Consider the following 24,258-nt stretch of genomic DNA (forward strand, 5'->3'; position numbering starts at 1 on the left):
GTAGATTAAATGTATGGTTGCATCACTAATCTACTGCAATTATAAACCTTATTAAGCATGTTTATGAAGTCATAATTGGTGATTGATTTGGTAAGCTCAGTTTTCTCATAAACTTGAAATTTCACAATTTTGCAAATTAAGTGCTTTAAGTGTGAATGTTTATGGTGGATGTGTAATTTTGAAGTCCCTAGTATGTTAAAGATTCGATCTTTAATTGTTTATTTGGTTGGAACTTTGATTGCTAAATTCCATGTTGAACTAATTCTTGGATTTAATCATTTTTGGGTTGATTAGAGTCCTAAAAGTTCAAAACTTTTGATTGAAATTTAATTAATCTTTATATTGGAAGATGTAATATAAATTTTCAATTATACACAAGTTAGTGTTGGAAATTTTTTCATTAGATGAATGGGTTTATTTTTCCAACCTCTTTAATTTTGTCAAATCTCATTATTAATTTTTGTATGGTTAAATTAATTATGACTATAGCCTTTCAATTTTGTAGCATCAAGATAGACCTAAATTGATTTAAAGAATGGTTCTTGAATAATTTAGGCTTGTGCACTATTAAAATTGAATTTAATTAAGTTGGACTTGTTTTATTTTCATTTTTGCTCTAAATTAATTCAAAAATTAATTTAGAATTAATTTTTATCACACATAAATCGAGAATTAAATTTCCGAGACAAGTGCACGCAAATCGTGGCAAGGATCGCTCAAAACACACCCTTAGGCTAGCCGGGCGGCTCATGCAACCCACATGTGGCTGCCAAGGTGCGTGTGTGGGCTGCCTTTCCCCCCCTTGGTGCACAAGTGTGTGGCGTGTGCAAGCTAGTGAACACTTGTTACTGCGTTTTTGTTGTTATGTGCGTGCTTGCTGCGCGGTGCGTGGCTGCTGGAAGATGCTCGCAAGTGCTGCTGGGCAGCAAGGCATGCGAGCCCCAGCAAGCCCAGCCACACGCTGCCAACATCAGTATGCACGCAAGCATGCGTAGCATGCTGCATGCTGCTGGTGCCAACAAGCATAGCATGCTGTGCTAGGCAAGCGTGCCTGCGCCCAAGCTTGCACAACTGTAGCCTAGGCGCCTAGCAAGCCTAGCCCCGTGGCTTTGATGGTAGGCACTTGGGCGTGTTATGGGCTATCATTTTGCGTAATTGGGTCGTTTTAATTATTTATTTATTTAATTATTTTAACGAGGCTAGGCCTCGGTTCCTCCGGCAATTGCAAAATAGTTTGGCAAAATATGGGTTTACCGACTTAATTAATTGGATTAATTAAGTTGGATGCGGAATTTAGTGGGAGCTTCGTTAATTACTCGAGCTATTTTATTGCGTTTGATCACATAATCGATAAACAACTTTGATTAGTTTTAATTAGGCGTGTTAATTGGATTAACCACCTAAGTTAGTTACTAGTTTGCGTGTGTTATGCATTGTTACTTGTTTTCCGTTGTAAAATGCATGGGCCATTCACAAATAGTGAATGGATGAATGGAGTGTATATTGTTTCACAGGTTTTGTGAATTAGGATAGTAAATACGGACTGCGGTCCGTTATGTATTTTTGTAAATCTAAATACGGTCTGCTTATCGTTGCGTATTTTTGTACCTTAATATTTAGATTAATCCTAGTCGTAGTAACTAGTAATTGCATATTTGGCGGAGATGTCTCGAAGACGGTGTTTCTAAGAAGACGAGCCAAGAGGATGCATCGAAAACCCTTGAAGATTTGAAGACTCAAGGGGTCATGGTAGTTGCCAAATACATCTTTTACTTATGTTTTCTATATATATAATTGTTTTTATATATGATTGAATGGTATGATAGATGCATGTTTATGGTTTCAAGTGTTGCGATGATTAATTAAGTTCACTTAAATCAACCAACATAGAAACCTTAGGTCCCTATAATATTGAGCCAAACTGCCATTCCAAGAACAACATTTACCGAGCTAATGCGCGTGGTGATGGGCTACGCTAAAGCGAGGCATCACCGCTTCCCTAGGAACGTTAGGTATATTAGGTATACAAGTTGTCTTGGTTAAGCTCAACGTTATCAGTAAGGAGTTCTTAGATGTCATGGCAATGGAGATAAAATGTCATGGAAGCATTAGATGCGACGTTTTATCGAACCAAGAGTAGCTTAGAGCTATTAGCAATTGGATTGCTTACCTTAAAATATTAAGTGTTAAGACAAGCTAAAGCATGCTTAATCACTTTTTGATTTTTTGGATCTTGGAATCGTTTTATTCTCACCTAAAAGGGACAAGTTTTAATACGTGGATAACTTATTATGTTATGAACTTGATAAATGGTTATATTGCACTTATATTTGTAGAATTCTAAATCAAATTATATTGTTTTCAATGATTGGTAGAGGAAATCTTTTGAGAATGGTTCTCAAAGAATGGAAAGGCATTTCTAAAATACAACCTCTCATAATTGTCTTTTATGACTTAAGTCCGAAAGGACGGTTGGATATTATGTATTCAAAATACTGGGTAGTTTTGATGATTATGAAATATTGAGTTGAAAAACTCAAATTATCAATAGTTGACAACCAACATATCTTTTCGCTTCATACACAAATGAGTTGGACTCATTGATGTAGCAATTCAAGTACGAATTGAAGGAAAAGATGGAACTTTGTCTCACGGCGCATTAGATGCTTAATTATTCCTAACGAAGTGTAAAAGTCAAGGCACTTAAAGAAATGGTTCTTAAAGTTATGAGATGGTGTATGATAAGAAATATAGGATACAAGGAACAAAGGAAAGGAATAAGATTTCTTTTCTACCCATGAGTTCATGTTATTATGGTCAGCTTAGCAATTCGTTATCTTCATAAGTATTGGATACTGCTTGAGTGTTCCACTTTGAAAGTGACCTCAAACCATTGAAGTTAAGCTAAGTTATTGAATTACTAGCTTAGAATGAAGCAAGTAGTGCTACATCAGTTGTAAGGTAATTTGTTTTGATTAAAGTCCTTTTAAGCCAAGGCTGGAATGAATAATGGTTATTGTGTTCCATAATCAACAAACGATCTGTTACACGCGGAAAGACTCACATTCAAAGTAAAAGAGCAATAGTTGTGGGATTTATTTGAATGGCATGGTTGTCTAAGCCATGAGTTAAGAATGCCAGATTATAAACAAACATTCCCCTAACATGGAAACTCACAAGGTTCAAGTCATGGACATGATTTTTGTTCCAAACATCTTTAGCAATGTCACATCGACAAGAACGTACTCAAGGCTCTATTATATAGACTCTTGATAGTTGATCGATTCAAAATCGTTCTAAGACAAGCACATCTTACTTGTTGAAATCGAAAAAGAAAGGAGCTATTGTGCTTGGCATAGAGAATTGACTCCAAAAGCTAAAGAGGATTCCATTACTTCAACGTCTCACAAGAATTTGAAAGAATGTGGCTACATTCATCAAATGTGAACAAACTGGACCTTGAGTAGCTCAAATGTTCAGTGAAGTATAGAATCGACTTGGCAAGATATCAAAACGTCTAGATTAGATCGAGCGATGTTTGCTTGAGCCAAGAGTGATCATATCAAACTTATGAAATTGAAATTTCATAATGAGCTCCACAAAGAATATAGTATGTCTTGATGGAGACCTCGATACCATTTGGAAATGACTCGAATGATGATGGATCACATCCCTTCCTATAAAGTTCTTAAAGATTTGCACAAATGACTAATGTTACACTAAACAGAAAAATTATCGAAGCTATGAAAGGACACCATGTTCAGTTATGGATAGAAATAGTTTCTAGTGTCTTTTCAAGTATATGTCTAGGGCTCTTAGCTCAGTGGGAGTTTATTGGCTCAGTGGGAGCTAAGTGGCTCAATAAGGGCTAAGGTAGCTCGAGAAGGAGCTAATTGTTTGTTTCACAACGAGCTTTTACCCAAAGACAATATACTCGTCTCTTTGAGAGACTTCGGGCATTACTTCCACAACTTAATTGAGAGCATAGTAATTGTTACTCTAAGTGGTGTCTTTCTGGAAAGTATCACATTTCCAAAACAACAAGTGGGAGGAAAATGAACTCGATGACCATCAAGATTAGCAACAAACTTAAACTGAGAATCTCCGAAGACTTTAGAAGGGCTTCATGAGAATGATTGATCAAGAATACTCAAAGGACTTCATAAGTGCCTTAAATGAGAATTCAATACTCACTGAACTTTAGAAGTGGTGGAGTAAGATCAATATAATCAAAGGGCTTTAAAAGCACCTTGAAACTCAGTGTTTGATGCAATTACCCTGTATAGGTATAGAATTCACCAAAGGTTCATATTGAATCCTATAAATTTCTATTAAGTTAGAAATAAACGTAAGACTTACAAGCATACTATTTACCATTGGATGGTGAAGAAATAGTGTCCTGTAAATTAGCTACGACAAATCCAAATTCCGAATAATGGTTAGAGGCCATAAAATCCGAAATAGACTCCATGTCTGTAAATCATGTTTGGAACTTGATTCATTTGCATGAAGGGTGAAAGACCCATCAATCGCAAATAAGTTTTTAAGGTGAAAACTGACAAATGTGGAAATGCATAAGCATACATAGCTAGATTGGTTGAAAAGGATACAATTAATTCACGACATTGATAAAAAACATATTTACCAATCGGAACGCTTAAGTCTTTTCGTGATTATTCTAGCAAAATTGCGCATATGAAATATGGCAAAATAGATAACAAAACCGCCTTCCTAAAATTGGATTTTGGAAGAGACTATGGATATAGTCTTAGGGTTTTGTAATTCTAAATAATGCTAGATTTGAAAGCAAGCTCAAGAAATCCATTGTGGGATTCAGTGAAGCATTGCATGTAGGAATTGGAACATGTATTCTCATAAAGTTAATAAAAGGTTTGGCTTATGGAGAATCATAGAAATTCTTATGAACAAGAAGTTTAGTGGGAGCAAGAGTCAATCTTGTGTGGTCCAACAAGAAGTTTACGAACTCTATTGTGAAATGACTGTCAAATGCTAAATTCTTAGATTTGAAAGGATTTTCGACAATGGACCAAGAAAATGGCGATACTTAGTACATAGTGGGAATTAAGATCTATTGGATAGACTTAATGAAATGTTTAAACGAGTAGAGGATTTTTTTGTGTTAAACATGAAGGGCTTGGAAAGGCTTTCGACCGATATGTATAAAACTAAGTAAATGTTTGAATAAGTATAAGCTGGGCAAATACTAAGTTAAACAAGAAAGACTCTAGTAGAGACTTTCAACCGTATCACATAGCAAATAGTTTAGCAAGACTCGGTGAAACTGGATGAGCTAAAATGTCACATGAATGGAATAAATTGGGAATAATTCTGCAATTAAAACCATCATGTATGCTATGATATGGAGTCGTCACTCAACTTACATGCTTGGAGCATGAGAAGAATGAAATACCAATCAATTTAAATTTAAGTAATGGATCGTTAGATTATGATCAAGAGCATCCAAAGTACTTGGATAAGTAGAAGGGATGAGTTCTTGATGTATGGAAACAATTGCAATTTGAGAATTGATGTTGCAAGCACACCCTTAGAAAGGATTAGATCCTTAATAACGAAGCCGTTTATAAGCACGAGCTAGAATGCGTCATGGCTTGAGAATGGTAACATGGACGCGCATCCATGTATAATGTGCGGAAATTTAAGGTAAATTTCCATAATCACAAGTGATTAGGGTCTCCCAAATCATTGTGAGCCGTTTGGAATGAAATCCGAGCAAAGCACCATCCGAAAGTCTACTGAAATATATGATGAGAATATTGTTACCTGGAAGACAATAATAAGAAAGTGTTCAATGGAAAGTTCGTTGTCGAACGTTGATGATTGTAGGTTGTCAAGTTGAAGGATCTCAAATCATGAAAATTAGTGGGTGCCATCACTTGGACAATAAATCCTAAATCACATATGATCCATAACACTCTCAAGTTTATCATCTTATTATGAAATTGTTCGATAATGAAGATGTTAAGATTTGCAAAGTAATAATAACTAAACCTATGCAATAAGTGAACGACAACATTCACCAGAATTGCATGAAAGAAATCAAGCATATTAAATATGGTTGTGATTTCTATAAATGTTTTTGTGAAGAGTGTTACTCTTGAAACATTTGGGGAAAACCATTTATCATAAAATGAAACGTTGAAATGTTTTATGGTGGAATAAAATTTCACTAATAAAATTCCACAAACTATTTAATTGTGGTTTAGAATTAAATAATGAGTCCATTCAATTTCTGAGAATATTTAAAACAGGGTATCAAGACAATGTCTTGGATAAAGAAACACCTATTAAGTGAACATTGAATATTTCAATCGAAAATTATCCCTAATCAAGGTCATTTAAATGATGGACGATTAATGACCACTTGAGATTAGTGTGTAGTATGATTTATAGCACCATTTTTTGTCCTATGAGGACATGATTGTCATAAATCGTTTGCACAGGTATTGGTTTAGAACTATACCGGATCGACCTATGAGAATACTTTAAGAGATTTAAAATCGTCATAAGTATATTTCTCACTATAGCTATCGGAATCTTTTCCTCGACCATGAGTATTGTAAGTTCCTAGTTTAAATACTAGTCCGTTTTGATGTTGTCAAACGTCTGCTGTAAATGGGGATTATAACGGCAACACTCAAGCGGCTAGGTCCTCTTAGTAAGGGAAGCTAACAATGCAAGACTAGGAATGTCCCCCTACTAACAATAGGGAACATGTCTTTGTTGTCTACAAGGCCTCTTGAAGAGCGAGACTGTGAAAATGCATGGCCGTGCTCAGATGGATTTTAGAAATCATCTGCTTATTAACAGCCAAACTAGGAAATCGATAAACACTTCTAGACGCAATAAGGATGACGAAGAATCTTACCTTATAGTTCATGAAGAGACATTACGCAACATTAGAAATGGGCTATACATTAATTGCACACTTGTCGGGAGGGAAAGTGGGAGATTGAAAGGAATGGTGTCCTTCCAACAAGTGTATTATTCCGATAAAGGGTTCATAATTACTAGAAAGCTAATTCTTTAATGAGGTCAAGTGATAGGAATGCCTAGGTGGAGGCCGCTTCCGATCAGTAATATTAATGTGTAATTAATATTACAACTTAATCTTGACTGAATCCTTCGAGTCAAACCCAATCGAGTAACCGATCCGAGACGAAAAATCAATCTGAAGGATTAGATGAGTCATTAGAGTATTACGAACAACGACGTCGGATGTCAAGCTTAGAGCGTCGAAACCGAGCGTCGCAAGTCGAGTCAAGTTTAGAATTCGACGAGACGAGAAAAATCAACAAGCGACAAGTTCGAGCTAAGCCGTAGCCTTGCAATGCGAGTGTTAGGATAGCTCAAGGTGCCTTGCGCATCACTAGGCATACCGCAAGTATGCTAGCAAGGCTGGTGCACAAGGCCGCAAGCATGCTAGCAGCTAGCGCATGCTAGCGTGCTAGTGTGCTGGACCACGCACCCAACCGCATCATTGCTAGCTCAAGCACAGCAGCAGCGCGCTATACGTGCTATGCTATGGCGATGTGTGCTAGCATAGCAGCCTCACGCACCTCGCAGCCTCTCGCACAGCAGTCGCGCATCGCAGCATGCTATGTGCTGAGGTTGTGCATGCTTTTGTGCTGGCAGCGCCTAGCACAAGCAGCAGCTACTAGGCAACGCCTAGCATACGCTACGCTACAGCAGCAACCCACATTGCATGCGTGGCTTGCTAGCTGCATGCATGGGGTACGCAGGCTGGCTAGCCAGCCTAGCGAAGATGCCAGGCGCCAGCTAGGCAGCCTTGGCTGCCAAGGCAGGCTGTCTGCCACCTATGCGTGGGTTGTTCTTAGGTTTTGGTGGGGACCGATTCTTGGTGGCTTTGCTTAGTGAGCAAGGAGTATTGCTCCTCACCTTTGAATGGTCCTCACCTACTCTTAATCACCCTTTGCCACTTGGAGCTTGTTGATTGCTTTACATTTTAATTTGTTTTTGCTTGAAATAAATTGGTGGAAAAATGCAATTCTCCCACATTGATGGGAGAAGGGGAGATCAAGGCTCCCTTCCCTATAAATACCCAAGTTTTGGGTTTGGGAAAAATCACTTGAGTTGAACTCAATAAGGTATCTCCCTATAGGTGAGAAAACTTATAAGTTCGTAATACTCTAGTCTTTTCTTGGTCTAGCCCCAACTAACCTTCGGGGTAGAGTCCGTTCGGGTCGGTCTTGAGGGTGGACTCCGTCGGTGGCTCGCGCGCTTGCGGAGCTAAGGCTTTGAAGTCCGAGCTCTATAGAAGCGAAGCACGGGTCGAGGGTAAGAATGTCATTTCCCTTTCACTTTCTTTTGTTGTTTAATTATGTGATTGCATGCTTAGTTGCTTTAATTAGTGGGCGGGTCTTGGGCGAGTTTCTCTTCCGCGTAGTGTTGGACGCTACGAAACCCAACACGAATCCAACCTAAAAGAGATTGAACCCGCCCTAAATAGGCCTCTACTTAATTTTTATGATATTCATGTGCACTTTTCGATCAACATACATACATCAAGTTAATCCTAAACCTGTTTAATCTACGCTTGTTGATTATTAATGCACAATCAAATCTATTATTGGTGATCACTTGAATTAGAATCATATTAGCCTAAATTCAAATTATTAATTATCTTATTAGGCGTGATTTCAAGTACAAATTCCCTTTAAACCTGCAAAAATAGTGTGATCAAGCAATAACAATAAATCACGAATAATCAAGTAACATATGATTAATACAACAATCATCATCATAAAAACATCATCAAAACATTGTTAATAGTAAGATCCTAGGCATGATACTAAACGGATTAATAACAAATCAACATGTCACTAATAACGAAAATCAAAGGGTTATCCTAAACATGATACTAGAAATCATAAAAATATCCTAACATGATACTAGGAAGCATAAAAACATCCTAAACATGATTTTTACTCCAAAGTCAAAAGAATAATTAAGTAATTGAATTACTTACTTTGATGCCTCAAACTTCTTGCTATTTAAACAATACACACATTAGTAAACTTCAAGAAAGTTTTAATCAATGAAGTAAATAAATCAAATATGAATTGAAATATAGATTTGGTACCAAACTCTCAGAACTATCAACCTTTCATGCCGAGGTGAAAGGCAATGTCGAGGATGGCTTGGAGTATTAGAATCTCGTGAATGAGGTATTGTGGATGATTTAGGAGAATATCAAGGATGTGTTTAGGCTAAGGCTAAGAACATGGGTATTTGATATGATTGATGATGATGATTGGAGTTAGGTGGTTATAGCTAATTGTAGCTTATGAAAGATGGTTTTAGTGAAAGGAATGGTGTCCTTCGAACAAGTGTATTATTCCAATAGATGGCTCAAAATTAATTAGGAAACCTAATTTTTTAGTGAGGTCAAGTGATCGGAATACCTAGCTAGAGGCCGCTTCGAATCAATAATATTAATGTATAATTAATTTTACAACTTGCTCTTGACTGAACCCTTCAGGTAACACCCAATCATGTAACCTAACCAAGGTGATGAATTAATCCGAAGGATTAATGAGTTAATAGTGATTTTATGAACTAAGACATTGGATTCCAAGCTTAGAGCGTTGAAGCCGAGCGTCAAGTGTCAAGTGTCAAGTCAATTCTAGGAGTTGACTAAATGATGAAATTAGTTAAACGACATGTTTATCTAGGCTCGGATGCCTAGTGTGAGGTCTTAATGTACCACGATGGTGGGACAAGGCCTAGGACAAGAACACGTGTCGAAGACACCAATCGCACCACTTAGGCACAACATGTTAGCTGGCCTTGTGCGTGCTGGCTAGTGGTCTTATTTCAAGGCCTAGCTAGCATGCTAGACCATGCAGGTTGCCAAGCCGCCCAACATAAGGCTCAGCGCGCAAAGCTGGCCTATGCGTGGGCTGGCCATAGCGCCCAGCAAGGCTGGCTCCTAGCCAAGCCTTGCGGCAAGGCCTAGCAGCAGCCCGTATAGGAGCAACAAGGCCTAGCTAACACGCTAGGCCATGCGGACAGCAAAGCCGCCTAACATGAGGCCCAGCGCGCAAGGCTGGCCTGTGCGTGGGCTGGTTGTGCCACAAATTAAAGCAAGGCTGACTACCAGCCAGGCCTTGCGATAAGCCCAGCGGACATTTTTGCAAATTAATTGCTTGGAGTGTGAATGTTTACGGTGAATATGCATTTTTGAAGCCCTTGAAGTGTGTTAGATTCAATCTTTAATTGTTTATTTGGTTGGATCTTAAGTTTCTAAAATCCATAATGAACTAATTTTTGGTTTAATCATTTTGGAAGTTGATTAAAAATCTTAAATGTTCATACTTGTGCTTGAAATATTATTGTTCTTCATATTGGAAGGTTACATATTCAAATGTGCATGAGTAAGTGTTGGATAAATTATTTCATTGGATGATTGATTATTTATCCAACTATTTTGTCAAATCTCAGTATTAATTTATGTTGGTTAAATTAATTGTGAGAATAGCCCTCAATTTTGTAGCATCAAGTTGAGCCAAAAATAATTTAAAGAATAGTTCTTGAATTAATTTTGGTTTGTGCACTAAAATTGAATTTAATTAAGTTAGAATTGTTTTATTTTCAATATTGCTCAATATTAGTTATAAAATCAATTTAGAATTAATTAATTTTTATGTCACACAAAAATTCGGAATAAAATTCGGAAGCACAAAAATCGCAAAATCGAAGCCGATGCTTCGAGCACCTAGGCTCGGCTAGCAGAGCTGCTTGTCGTAGCCTACATGTTGCTGTCGAGCCAAGGCATGTCCGAGGGTGTGCGAGGGAGTATGTGTGTGGCTATGAGCGTAAGTGTGTGCAGGGAGGGATAGCAGGCTGGGCGAGTGACTGCGCGCCTCTCAGCTAGCAGTGGAAGCTGCTAGGACGCCCACGGGAGCACCTAGAAAGTGTTGCTGGGCTGGGGGCGAGCACTCGCACCATACCGCAAGGCCTGACGCAGCCGGGCAACTACTGTAGCTAGTAGTGGTGCGCGCTAAGGCAGCCTTGGTGCGTAGGCCACGTGTGTGAGGCCGGCCTTGCGAGCCATGCTTGGTGCCTAGCTACCCCCTTAGGCCTTTTGGCTCGGGGCTAGGCACTTGGCATCTGTTTTTGCAATTTTGTGTTTTAATTAAAACGAGGCTAGGCCTCGGTTTTTCCGGTACTTACAAAAATTATTTTGCAAAATTTTGGGTTAATTGGCTTAATTAATTTTAATTAGATTAATTTTAATTAAGTTAGATGTGGAATTTAGTGGGAGCTTCATTAATCGTTTTAAGCTATTATTATTGCGTTAATTCACATAATCGGATGTAATACCCGAATATTTTATGATTTTATACGTATAATATTTTTATTGATAAATTAAGTTATTTTAATTATTAAGTAACCTTCCTTATCTACATAGTTTATTTTTGGAAAGTTTTAAACCCTATTTTATATCTAGTACGACTTTTATTTACAAAACTATAAATACTTTTTAACCTAGATTAATTATTAATCTTTCGTATGTATAATAGCCATACGTGATTTCCATCCTTTATTCCTAGCAAGCAAAGAAGATCTTGTCTTTTAGCCAATATTAATTTCTCATCACTAATACACCATCACATCACACCAAACCCATTTTCCCAATGTAATTCTTTGATGATCAATCTCGTAATTATATATATTATCGTTACTTTACAAACCCATTATGGTTTCTCATGTTTTGAGTGGATCGGAGATGGAGTTGCTCTGGTTTTGCATATAGTTATAATATTTGGGTGTTAATTCTCGAACGGTAATTACACTTAGTCGTTTTGGAGTTGTTTGCCTTCTCGTATTATTATATGTAATCACATCTTAATTCTTGGAATTATATGATGATATATTGTTTGTATTGATTATACTTCGTATTGTTGTGTGTAAATTTTATAATTTCTTATTTGTATGATCAAGATTTATATATGTGTGATTAGTGTGTTGTATTATATGATTTAATTTTCTTGTTGTATATGATTAATTGTATAAATATATATATTAGGGTTTCTAATGTTGTTGCTACAGGGAGTATTGTTTTATATTATTGAGGTTTTAGGGTTATTAATGCAGAGTATTATTTTTGGGTTGTGAGTTAATTATATTTGGGTATTAGTTTTATTGTTCTATAAGAGTTGAGATATATATGAATCGAATTGTTATGTTATTTTGGGAACCTGTGCCATTGTTGAGATATTATTATTAATCCGTGAATGGTAATTTGATCGATGTATGAGATTAAAAGGTTGAGAATTATTATTTTGTTCTTGGTTTGAGGCTCGACGTTATAGACCTTAGTCTTTGGCATGTTGGTAAGGAGATAATAATCATGAGTTAAGAATGAGGTACAATCTTTATTTATATTTTTCTATGGTCCTCCTATAGTGGGATTTGACCCATATTGGTCATGGTTAGTGGTGCTTTCTGGTTATTGAGAGTATTCAAGTTTTTATATTTGTTGGTTTATTTATTCGAATTACCCATGTCCAAGGCTAGGTATAGAACAAAGAGCATGGCACACTTATGGGATAGATGAGTTTATTGAGTAAAGGATCGTATTATTATTCAAGGCTGAGTTGATAAAGGTTATTTTAAGAGTACATTGTGTAATGAAGTTTTGAACTGCATTGTTTAATTGAGCTAGTAATGTTAATTATTTTATTATTATTTGTATTCTGATATGTGGTGATTACTCAGCTTTTTGTTGATGTGTGTGTTGTTTTGTTGTGCTACTTGTGTTTGCGGCCATATCTTTTTCTTATGGTGTCCCTGCGACGATCTATTTTGGAATTTGTCCTTAATGGTGAGCAGTCAAGATTATTTAAACAGGTTGATCAAGTGATCATAGCTAAAGGAGCTCAAGTGTTTTGATTAGTTTTTTTTAATAACGAGTTGTAAAGTTGTTTAAATAGCTCACTTTGTTTATTGAGCTGTAATTATTGGGATTTTGTAAGCCTTATCACTTGATAAGTTGTTGAGTGTGGCAGTAATACCTCCGATTTAGGTGTATGCTTCCGCAATTTTATTTAAAGATTGTTTATTTTTCCTTTAATTCTTGTTTATTATTAATTAGTAAATTGGGGGTGTTACATCGGATAATAACTTTGACTAGTTTTAATTAGGCGTGTTAATTGGATTAACCACCTAAGTTAGTTACTAGTTTTGCGCTCGTTTTGGTTTGTTGCTTGTATTATTTGTAAAATGCATGGGACATTCACTTTAGAAGTGCATGGATAAATGGAATAGATATTCTAATACAGGTTTTTCAAAATGGCAACTAGTGGGGCCCGACTAGGATAGTAAATATGGACTATGTTTCGTTTTTTATTTTTGTAAATCTAAATACGGACTGCGTGCCGTTAAGTATTTTTGTACTTAAATTGATGAGTCATAGCTTTTCTAGTAGTTGCATAATTGGTGGTGATGTCTCGAAGACGGCGTTTCTAAGAAGACGAAGCTAAGAAGATGCAATGAAGGGCCTTGAAGATTTGAAGATTCAAGTTTTAAGGGGTCATGCTAGTTGCCAAATGCATCTCTATTTATGCCCTATATATTTTGATTATATGTAATTGCGATATTTGATGCATGTTTAGGATTTCGAATGTTGAATGATTAGTTTAGTTCACTTAAATCAACCAACATAGAAACCCTAAGTCCCTATAAAATCGAGTTAAAATTTTCCATTCCAACATGACACTTACCAAACTAATGAGAATATTAATAGGCTATGCCAAAGCAAGACATTACTACTTTCCTAGGGACGTAAGGTATACTAGGTATACACATTAGTTTTGGTTAAACTCAACAATATCGGTAAGGAGTCCTTAGATGTCGTGGCAAAGGAGATAATCGTCAAGGAAGCATTGGATGGGACGATTTATCGAACCAAGAATAGCTTAAAGCTATTAGAAATTGGATTGCTTACCTTAAAATAATAAGTGTAAAGACAAGCCAAAGCATGCTTAATCACTTTTTGATTTTTGGGGTCTTGGAATCGTTTTATTCTCTCCTAAAAGGGACAATTTTAAATGTGTGGATAAAACGCTTAATAAGATTGAAAGCTTGCACGTATGCTTTAAATTTCAAACTTATTGGTTTTATGAATGGTTTTTCATTGCAAATTCTTTCATTTGTAGTAAAATGTCTGCAATTAATAACAACAACATGTGCCCCGAACTCCCCGACAAGTTGTCTTTTAGCCTAAACTTGATCAACTTTAAGAAATGGAGGAGGAGCTCCGGAAAACTCTACAGAATTGTTCCATGGAGTACATTTTGGATACTCCCATTCCAAGCTTCTACTCGAAGGGAATCATGAGTGATGAAACTCATGATGCATGGTCTTCCGATTGCAAGAAAGTCTCACGAATAATGGCTAATTCCATCCTGGAAGAATGGAAGGAAAAGTTCTCCTCTTATTTTTCGGATATGTTCCTCCAAGCCCTTGAGGACATTGTCAATGTGAGAGTCACCAGAGTCTCAATGGAAACTATGATGGACTTGTGTTTGATGTGACTAGGTCACTCTCAAACATGAAGATAAAGCCATCAGAAGAGGGTTGCCTTGCCAAGGAGAGGTACTGGCTTTGGTTTAGGGTCTACAATACCAAATTGAGACCTGGTATGCCCCTCCAACCTCATGTGCTTATTATGACTAGGCTCTTTAAGCATATAGAGCTTCTTGGAATCCCATTGGAAGATGAGATGGCTGGTCATATCTTGCTTGCATCACTCCACTCTGGCTATGATGCACTTAGGATGCATATAGCTGCTGGGAAGGAGTCACACTCATTAAAAGAGGTGGTACAAGTCCTTCACAAGGTCAACTCTTATGGAGCAACCAAGATGCCCTTGAGAGCAAAGAAGAAGGAGTTCAAGAACGAAGCGAAGATGCGATGCTTATATTGTGGTGGGCAAGGCCACTACAAGAGGGAATGCAAGATCTTATATATGAGAAGATGAGGAAAGGAGGCATGTTCCATCTACCTCAGGTATCTTCTTTAACACTTGTGTATAAGCAATTCATAGGTATTGGATACCATGTATGACTCACTTTATGCTCCTATTTCAGGGACCAAGTGAGAGGCTTCACAAGTGAATGTGCGACTACAACCGGACGATGAAGATGGTCCTTCTGCCGTGTTTGTAGGCACAATATTTTTCTTTTGGCTTGTAATAGAACTAATTCTCGTTTTATTACGTTTTGCTTACCATCGAACATATTTTGATCTATGGCGTTGGACGTTGGGTTGTTTTGATCACAAGACTATAACAATGGTTGTTTTGAATGTGTTACTTATATGTTTTATGGGATTACACATTTTAAATGTGACTAGACAAACGAATTTATAATATTAATGATACCACCAAAAGAGCTAAGACCACCGAGTCGAATCAAACCTACTTGTAGCATTGTCGTCTTGGCAAAATTAACATCAAACACATTAAGAAGCTTCTTCATGAAGGGATTCTTGATTCATTTGAATTAGAGTCGTTTGAAAACTGTGAAGGATGTCTACTTGGCAAGATGATAAAATAGCCATTCTCCAAGTTGGGAGAAAGGGCTAGTGACTTATTAGGTCTTATACACACGGATGTATGTGGACCAATGAGCACAACCGTAAGAAATGATTATCGCTATTTTATCATATTCACAGGCGACTATATTAGATATGGCTATGTCTACCTTATGTCGCACAAATCTGAATCCTTTGAGAAATTCAAAGAATTTAAGAGTGAAGTGGAAAATCAGCTTGACAAGAACATTAAAGCCCTTTGATCAGATCGAGGTGGCGAGTATTGAACTACGAATTCGATGACCATCTGAAAGAAAATGGTATTCTCTCAAAATTGACACCTTCCGGAACTCAACAATGGAATGGGGTATCCGAGAGGAGAAATCGAACTCTGTTAGACATGGTTCGATCAATGATGGGTCTTAAAGATTTTCCTATCTCTTTTTAGGGACACACACTTCTAATTGCGGCACTTACACTGAACTGTGCTTCGTTAAAAGCTATCGAAAAGACTATATGAATTATGGACGAAGAAACCTCCGTAGTTGTCTTTTCTTAAGATTTGGGGTTGCGCATATGTCAAAAGACTCATGTCTGACAAGCTTGCACCAAAATCTGATAAATGTTTCTTTCTAGGATATCTAAAAGAAACAAAGGGGTATTACTTCTACAACCAATCTGAGAATAAAGTATTTGTTGCTCGAGATGGTGTCTTTTTGGAAAAGGAGCATCTTTTCAAAATGACAAGTGGGAGGAAAATCGAACTTGATGAAGTTCGAGAAGATGAGCAACAAAGTCAACTTGACAAAACTGAGAATCAAAGTGCTTTAGAAGTAACTGTTGAAAATGATCAAAGTCAAACCGACAATGTTCAAAGTCAAAATGACAAAGCAAATACTCAATCTATTACCATGCGTAGGTCGCAAAGGCCAAGATCTCAACAACACAGATACCTCGGTGTTGTCTTAACCGAGAATCAAGACATCCTAGTTATGGATGAAGATGAGCCAACGACATACAAACAAGCTATGATGAGCCCTGACTCTGCAAAATGGCAAGAAGCCATGAAATTTGAGATGAATTCCATGTTTGAAATCAAGAATCGGACTTGGTTGATTTGCCCGATGGTTACACACCTATCTATTGCAAATGGATTTTTAAGTTGAAAATCAATAAAGATGGAGTGGTATATGTAGGGTTTCGTAGTGACCCTCACTACGCGGAATAAAACCCCCGAAGACCCGCCCCCATAATTAATGCAACTAATACAAGAAAAACATAATTAAAACATAATTAAGAGACAGGATAAGAATTATACCCTCGACGCGTGCTTCGCTCTTACACCAAGCTCTTACTTCAACCTCGATAATGCGAGGCCTCCAACGGGATCGTACCCTCGAACCCGACCCGATCGTCCTAAGCCTCGAAGGTTAATCAAGGCCCGGACAAAATATAAACTTGGAGTTTTACGAATTTCAAGGTATACTCAACAATGGAGTTTCCTTTACTTTTCCACTCAAGTGTGTTCTTTCCCAAATACCCAAACTTTGGTATTTATAGGGAAATGAACCCTTGATTTTCATTCCCCAACCAATGTGGGAGAATGAATAATGTTGATAATTAATTTAATTCTAAATTAAATAAATAATCAAATCAATCACAATGCAACAAGTGTCAAGGGGAGATAGAGAGTTAAGTGAGGACAAAGAGTAGGTGGGGGGGGGGGACCATTGCCTTGCTCCCCAAGGCATTGCCCAAGGGTTGGCCCCACCCCTCACTAAACCGGCATCAAGGGAATGCTGGGCTGGCAGCCAGCTAGTAGTGCCAGCAAGCCCAGCCAGCTAGCACCAGCCCAACCAGCACAAGCATGATGCGTGTGGCTACGCTGGGCAGTGCCTACGCTGCTGCTGCTTGCTAGGCGCTGTGTGCTGCTAGCTAGGCACTGCTGCCCATCCATCGTACACGCACACGCACAGCCAGGCTAGCTGTTGCGTAGTGTTGCTGCCTAGCCCCTCCTCGCACACACTCGCATAGCCAGCATGCGTGCTGCAACCGAGCCACGCTTGCTGGGCAATGCCTCGCCAGCCACATGCATAGCCTTGCTGGCTTGGTGCGATGCACACGCACATGGCTACGCTGCCTAGTGCTGTGCTGTGTGCTGCGATGGTGCGATAGCCCTGCGCATGCACACGCACGCACACGTAAGTGCCTAGCACTGCGATGGTGCTGTGCTTGTGCGATGGCACACACGCACGCATACACGCCAGTGCCTAGCACTCCGATGGTGCTGTGCTTGTGCAAAGGGTTGTGCGAAGGTGCTGCCATGCCATGCGAAGACTGCGATGGGCTACCATGTGCGCCTAGCACACATGGTGCGCCTAGCACACACATGGTGCGCCTAGCACACACATGGTGCGCCTAGGCTTGCGATGAGCTAGCCTAGCCTAGCACTTCACATGGCTAGGCTAATGTGATGCTACGGCTATGTTCGTACTTGTTGCTTGTGATTTTGCGACGCTTGGTCTCGACGCCCTGGGCTCGATATCTGACGTCTATGTTCGTAAAACTCCGACGACTAATTAAATCCTTCGGATTAATTCGTCGTCTCGGATCGGTTGTTCGATTGGGTTCGACCCGAAGGGTTCAGTTAAGATTAAGCTGTAATATTAATTATATCTTAATATTACTGATCGGAAGCGGCGTCCACCTAGGCATTTCGATCACTTGAACTTACTGAAGAATTAGCTCTGTAATAATTCTGAACCCTCTATCAGAATAATACACTTGTTGGAAGGATACCATTCCTTTCAATCTTCCACTTGTCCTTTCGGACAAGTGTGCATATAGTGTATAGCCCATTTCCTATGTCGCTTAATGTCTCTTTGTGAACTATAAGGTAAGATTCATCGTCATCCTTATTACGTTTAGAAGTGTTTCTCGATCTCCGAGTTCGACTGTCAATAAGCAGATGATTTCTAAAATCCATCTGAGCACGGCCATGCATTTTCACAGTCTCGCTCTTCGAGCGGCCTTGTAAACAACAAAGACATATTCCCTTTTATTAATAGGGGGACATTCCCAGTCTTGCATTGTAAGTTTCTCTTACTAAGAGGACCTAATCTCCTGAGTGTTCCCGTTATGATCCCTAGTTACGGCAGACGTTAGGCAACATCAAAGAGACTAGTACTCAAACAAGAAAACTTCACAATACTCATGGTCGAGGAAATAAGTTCCGATAGCTATAATGAGAAATGTACTAATGACGTTTTAAATCTCTTAAAGTACTCTCATAGGTCGATCCAGTGCAGTTCCGAACTGGCACTTGTGCAAATGATTCATGACCATCATGTCCTTGAAGCACAAGAAACGGTGTTGTAAATCATACTACACACTAATCTCTGGTGGTCATCAATCGTTCATCAGTCAGATGACCTCGATTAGGGATAATTTTTGATTTAAATATTCAATGTTCACTTAATAGGTGTTTCTTTATCCAAGACATGGTCTTGATACCCTGTTTTGAATATTTCCATAAATTGAATGGACTCATTATTTAATTCTAAACCACAATTAAATAGAAATGGAGTGAAAAATAATTTTGCATTAAAAATTAATTACTCGATTAATGAATGGTTTCAATACAGTGTCTTACATTAAAACATCAAGTTTAATTAAAACACATGTACAGGGAGTTTCAAAGCCAGTCTCCAACGTGCTTGATTCCCATTACCTCAATGTGCTTGTTGTGTTTCACTTGAGGTAGAGGTTTAGTCAAAGGATCGGCCACATTATCATCCGTGCCGATCTTGCAAATTCTGATTTCACCTTCGGATTTCCATTCCCTTATCATGTGAAATCGCCTTTGGACATGTTTGACCTTCTGGTGTTCTCTTGGCTCCCTGGCCTGAGCGATAGCTCCATTGTTGTCACAGTAGAGATCTATCGAACCCTTGATGGACGGTACAACACCAAGTTCACTGAGGAACTTGTGAATCCAAACAACCTCCTTAGCGGCTTCTGAAGCAGCCAAGTATTCGGCTTCAGTTGTAGAATCTGCAGTGGTGCTCTGCTTGGCACTCTTCCAGCTAAATGCTCCTCCATTCAGACACCCTGACTGTGACTTGAAGTCGTCTCTGTTAGTCTGGAAGCTAGCGTTGGTGTAACCTTCAACAACCAGGTCTTTATGGCAACCATAAACTAGGAATTTATCCTTGTTCCTTTTTAGGTACTTCAGGATATTCTTGGCCTCAATCCAATGCGCCTCTCCTGGGTTTGATTGGTATCGGCTCGTAGCGCTTAAATCATACGATACATCTGGCCTGGTACATATCATGGCATACATGATCGACCCAATTAGCGAAGCATATGGAATTTGATCCATTCTCTCTCGCTCAACAGGTGTCTGTGGACACTGTTTCTTGCTGAGAGTTACGCCATGGGACATGGGTAGATGCCCTCTCTTGGCATTCTCCATGTGGAATCGTGCTAGTACCTTATCAATGTAAGTACTCTAGCTCAATCCAATCATCCTCTTAGATCTATCCTTGTAGATCTTGATGCCCAATATGTATTGTGCCTCTCCTAGGTCCTTCATTGAAAAGCACTTTCCCAACAAGCCCTTTACGGACTCTAGTAATTTTGTGCTGTTTCCAATGAGCAGTATGTCATCGACGTATAGGACTAGGAATGCGATGTAACTCCCACTGACCTTGTTGTATACACAAGATTCATCTGGATTTTCAATAAAACCAAACTTTCTGATGGCTTCATCAAATCGCAGATTCCAACTCCTGCTGGCTTGCTTTAGTCCATAAATGGACTTCTTAAGCTTGCAAACCTTTCCAGCGTTGCTTGGATTAACAAAACCTTCTGGCTGTGTCATATACACAGTTTCTTCCAAAATCCCATTCAGGAAGGCGGTTTTGACATCCATTTGCCATATTTCATAATCGTAATATGTAGCAATCGCTAGGATAATCCGGACAGATTTTAGCATCACAACCGGTGAAAAGGTTTCATCATAGTCAATCCCGTGGATTTGATTATAACCTTTCGCCACCAGTCTAGCTTTGTATATTGATACATTTTCATTCTTGTCTGTCTTCAATTTGAAGATCCATTTGCAACCAATGGGTGTGTAACCCTCGGGCAAATTCACCAAGTCCCAGACTTAATTTTCAGACATGGAGTCCATCTCGGATCTCATGGCCTCTTGCCATTTAGCAGAGTCGGGGCTCATCATAGCTTGTTTGTATGTCGCTGGCTCATCGCCACCCATTACTAGGATGTCTTGATCATCGGTTAAGACAATACCAAGGTATCTGTCTGGTTGAGATCTTTGCCGTTGCGACCTACGAAGGGTAATGGGTTGAGCATTTACATTGTCTGTTTGATTCTGACCAGTCTTCTCAGCTGCTTCCAAAGCACTTAGATTGTCAGTTTTATCAGGTTGACATTGTTGCTCGCCCTCTCGAACTTCGTCGAGTTCGATTTTCCTCCCACTTGTCATTTTGGAAAGGTGTTCCTTCTCCAAAACGACACCATCGCGAGCAACAAACACTTTGTTCTCGGATTTGTTGTAGAAGTAATACCCTTTGGTTTCTTTTGGGTATCCCAGAAAGAAACACTTGTCTGATTTGGGGTGAAGTTTGTCCGAAATTAATCGTTTGACATAGTGGTTAAATTAATTATTGACATAGTGGTTAAATTAATTATGGGCACTTGTCTGATTTGGGGTGAAGTTCTTTCACTTTTTTCTCTCTTGGTCTATTTGTGTAGGTGCTTGGCGCTTTCTTCGATGTTTATGCCCCAAGAGAAGGCAACAAAGTTCAATAGAAGAAGCTTGAAGCTAAGAAAGAAGTTTAGAAGTAGAGCAATTGTAGCACTTAAAGCTAGAACCCTCTGAGCACCCCGAGTATCACCTCAAGCAGCTGAAGTTGGCAGCCAAGCAGCAGCACCACAACAGCAAAGCGCAGCACAGCTAGCAGGTCGGCAGCCCAGGCCGCCACGGGTGCGTCTAAAGCCACCACGGGTGATATGTTCATTTTATATAGTGATTTACCCCTGTCCCTTGGTCATTTATAGGAGTATTATGGGCTCTTAGGAGTCACTTTTATTACTAATATGCGATTTCTAGTGTTTTCGTAATTTTGGTACTATTTTATAGGAAATTACAGATTTGGAGCATTTTCCCGGACTTATGATAAGCCTTTACGAGCATTGGAGAATTATGACCATATTTCATAGCCCAGGATCAGTTGGAGTCGTCAAATCGGTGATTAAGGGCTCGACAAAGAAGAGATCGAGGCAATGGATCAAGTATTCAAGACCCAAGAGGAAATTTGGAATTGGGCCAAGAGAAATAGCCTAAAAGTGAAAAGGTTCAGCTTGCCCGAGAACTCGCCCGACCGGGCAAGCCCTCGCCCTGAGGCACGCCCGGCCGGGCGAGGCATATAGAAGAAATAGAGGCTTCGCCCTGACGCGCACTCGACCGAGCGCGAGTGAAGACTAAAGGCTCAAAAAGGCGGGCCCGGCCGAGCGCGTGTTTCTGAGAGTGTTTTGACGATTTAATTTGTTGTTTTTATTTAGGATTTTTTTTAGTTGTAGTATAAATACATTTTTAGCAAGTAATGAAGACAGATTATTCTCATTAGTTAATTTCTAGATTTTAGTTTTAAGCTTTGGTGAATACTCTTACTTTCTCTCTCTACACTCTTGAGTTTTATGCAATTCATTACTTCCATTAATTTTGGTAACGTTTCCTTCCCTTTTATTTTCAGTAAATTAATTTCTTAGATTAATTATGTCGTATTTAATTGCTTTGCTTAGCTTAGATTTAAATATGTGTGAGTAGTTTTATTTCTAGGGTTGTGGGGATCCATAAATAATATGAAGGGGTAGTTTATTATTGTTGATTGTCAATGTTTGATTGATTTCCAATTGATTGAATTAACGCTCTGCAATTAGATTAGGCCTGGTTTAATTATAAGATTTATGCAATATTGATTCGAGATTCGAGAGATGAGAATTAATGTTTAGGCTTAGTTTCAATAGGCAGATTAATTTATAAATGGTTAAGTCAAGATTCGAGAGATGCAATTTAATACCAGTAGATTAATTCTGTGATTGTAATACATAGAGAAAGCCCTTTATGATCTGGTTAATTGATGCATTGATGATTGATTGTTGTGTTTTACCCTGCAATATTATTTATTAGTGAACCTATACCCTATGTATTTTATTATTGATTTCCTCCCTTATTCAATTTGCCTTAGTTTAATTATTAGTTTAATTCTTATTAAAAACAAATTGGTTACTTGACAATTTAGATTATATTAATTAATTAGTCATAGAAAGACTTGTTTCCCTGTGGATTCTACCCTACTTCCCTATCTATTTTAGTTAGTGGTTTTAGGAATTACTTTTGATTAGGCGATACGACTGTAGCCTGTCAAAATATGGCGCCGTTGCCGGGGAAACGGTTTTATTTTCATTTCTAATTATTATTAGAGTCTAGGTTATTTTTTTTTATTATTCCTTATGAGTTGAAAATATCCATGCTTACGCCAGTACAAGAATTATATTCGTTTTATGCTGAACCTGACTATTGTTGTTGTTAGTGTCTTTGTCATGAAAATCCTAAATGCCCTTATAGTGAGTTTTTCGTGCATGCTCCGGATGATTTTAGAGTCTTTCCATATACATATGATCATATTCGGAGACGAGTAGTTGCAAATAAGAGTTATTGGAAGGCACTTGATGAAAAAGTCTGTGGACACTATAATAATACGAATGTTAATGAGGATGAGAAACCATCAGTTATAGAATTTGTGGTTGAAAATTAATTGGTTGACGAACCGGTGCTTGAAAAATCATTAGTTGTAGAAACGGTGGTTGAAAATGCCTTTGTTAATGATGAGGTTATTCATGAGGGTAAAATATTCAAGTCATTATTGGATGATAAAGACAAAGACTACCTCCATGTTTGTTCTATTAATTCTAAACTTTTAGTGGAGGAAGTAGAAGGTTGTGGTATATTTTTATCTCTTTCTTTTGATTTTTTCCTTTTACCTTGTGTTCTCTTTATGTGCTCCTAATTTTTTCTATGTAAAGATAAGTGTGCTTGCAATTAAGCCCTATCTAGTGCTTAATGAAATGTTTGCAGGAGCGTTTGATAAGTTACTCAAGGCGTTAAATTCTTCCGATTGAGGAGGGATGGAGTACGGTCGAGCGGGACCTTGATAAACTAGCGCTTTGCGGGAAGCAACCCGTATTTTTATTGTTTTTTATTTTAGTCTTTTCTATTTTTTTTTGTGTTTTTGTTTTTTTGGTTCTTAGAGAGGTAAGGAGAATGTAACTTATGCTTGTGGGAGCTTATTTTTGTGCAGATTTTGAGCTAGAGAAGAATTGAATTCGCTGGACTGCACTTGTATTCGATCGGGCAGAGCTCGCTCGATCGGGCGCGCGTACAGATTTGCAAAACTGCTCAAGTTCGACATGCCATAACTTTCTCGTTACTTATTAGATTTTTGCGTGTGACCTACCGTTGGAAATATTTTCAAGTCTACTTTCTAACCCAATTAAAATCACTGTATTATCATTTGTACATCAAAAGTTATGTTCAGAATAGTGCACATGACTCAATATTTATCTTCTTCC

Source organism: Chenopodium quinoa, unplaced genomic scaffold (genome assembly GCF_001683475.1).
Source record: "Chenopodium quinoa cultivar QQ74 unplaced genomic scaffold, ASM168347v1, whole genome shotgun sequence".
NCBI classification, from domain to species: domain Eukaryota; kingdom Viridiplantae; phylum Streptophyta; class Magnoliopsida; order Caryophyllales; family Amaranthaceae; genus Chenopodium; species Chenopodium quinoa.